Source organism: Gossypium arboreum, chromosome 13 (genome assembly GCF_025698485.1).
Source record: "Gossypium arboreum isolate Shixiya-1 chromosome 13, ASM2569848v2, whole genome shotgun sequence".
Taxonomy (NCBI): domain Eukaryota; kingdom Viridiplantae; phylum Streptophyta; class Magnoliopsida; order Malvales; family Malvaceae; genus Gossypium; species Gossypium arboreum.
The window spans coordinates 103,674,788-103,676,604 of record NC_069082.1 but is presented as its reverse complement, the minus strand read 5'-3'; the positions used below and the strand labels follow the sequence as shown (position 1 = coordinate 103,676,604).

At 36.3% G+C, this 1,817-nt stretch overlaps 1 non-coding gene across 1 annotated transcript; it reads left to right on the top strand.

Annotated features, from left to right (window-relative positions):
- The first annotated feature begins 783 nt into the window (after positions 1-783).
- LOC128287210 (small nucleolar RNA R71) lies at positions 784-888 on the top strand. Its single transcript, XR_008277906.1, has one exon. It is a non-coding gene; the product is annotated as a small nucleolar RNA R71 (small nucleolar RNA).
- The last annotated feature ends 929 nt before the right edge of the window (positions 889-1,817 follow it).

The window sequence follows — 1,817 nt, the reverse complement described above, 5'->3', positions numbered from 1 at the left end:
GGTTCTGGTTCAAGTGTGACTAACCCTTCCTCATCTTGACTAGTAATCAAGTTGAGTTGCTCCCTTGGGTTAGATTCTGTGTTGCTTGGCAAGCTACCTTATGGTCATTCAGAAATCAACTTGGCAAGCTACCCAATCTGAGTTTCAAGCCCTTGGATCGATGCTTGTTGATTCTTAAGTGCTATCTCAGTATTTTGAAAATGGGTTTCTGACACCGAGATGAATTTGGTTAGCATCTCCTCAAGGTTCGGCTTCTTTTCTTGCTGGTAAGGTGGTTGTTGGAAACCCGGAGGATGTTGTGGCCTTTGATTTCCTTGACCACCCCAGGAGAAATTGGGATGGTTCCTCCAACCTGCATTGTAAGTGTTACTGTATGGATTGTTTTGAGATCGAGGATTATTACCCATGTAATTTAATTGTTCGTTCTCCATGCTGTGGCCATAGGATTGATATTCTGAATTGCTTGATCCACCTCTATTGATTTCACAGTGCATTACTGGATGAACTTGCGAGGAACCAAGTAAACCATCAATCTTTTTATTTAGAAGTTCTACCTGGTTTGACAGCATAGTAACCGAATCGACATTATAAACGCCAGTTGTTTTAGTTTGCTTAGTTCTCATGACTTACCACTAATAGTTATTCAGTGACATCTCTTCAATAAATTCGTAAGTCTCTTTAGGTGTTTTGTTATTGATGGTTCCCCCGGCTGCTGCATCAATCATCTGTCTTGTCGAGAGGTTTACACCATTGTAGAATGTTTGAACTTGCAACCATAGAGGTAATCCATGGTGAGGACACCTTCGTAGTAGGCCCTTGTATCTCTCCCATGCATCGTAAAGAGTTTCTAAGTCCATCTGCACAAATGAAAAGATATCATTACATAATTTAGCCATTTTAGCTGGCAAAAAATATTTTAATAAAAAATTTTCGGTATGGTAACGAGTTCAACCACTGTTTAGCTTTATTCCTTAATGAAAAAGGGAATAACCGAAGACGAATGACATCATCAGAAATTAATTTTAAATGTATCACAGAATTCCATGAAATTTGCCAAGTGAGTGTTTGGATCCTCATCCTTCAAACCATCAAATTGAACAAATTGCTGTATCATTTGAATAGTGTTAGGTTTTAGTTCAAAATTATTAACAGCAATAGCAGGTCTAAATATACTTGACTCAGTTTCTGTTAAATTAGGTTTAGCATAATCATAAATAGTGCACGGAACAGGATTGTAATTTGCTAGTTCAGCGGGTATCGCAGTAGGTAGCTGATTGTCTTGGTTTTCAGCCATCTCCTCAGTTGGGGTTTGAATATCGTCCTCTTGCTCATTTTCTGTGTATTTTAAGCTTCACCTTATTTCTCTTTGGTTTCTACGAACTGTACGATCGATTTAACTATCAAAAAGCAATGGTCCTGACGGGTTTTTTCTAGTCATAAACTATAAAAACCTGCCACGAAAAAGGGAAAAAGAAGAATTAGTAATAAAAATTAGAAATAAATTTAAATTTTAGTAAAAATAAATGGCTAAAGTAATAAAAATTGAGTGTTCCTAATATCTTAGTTCCCTAGAAACGGCACCAAAAACTTGATCATGATTTTGTGTGATAAGTTTTATAAATTTATAATTAATCGCTCTTGAAACTAACTATTATCATGATGCAGGCAAGTGTACCTATCGAACAGTAGTATAGTTTTAGCAAGACCGGATTGTCGAACCCAAAGGAACTAAAAGTACTAGTAATGACTGTCTTTTTATTATCTAGCCTAGGAATAATGGGGTTTGTTTTAACTAACTAATTAACTAAACTAAGAAT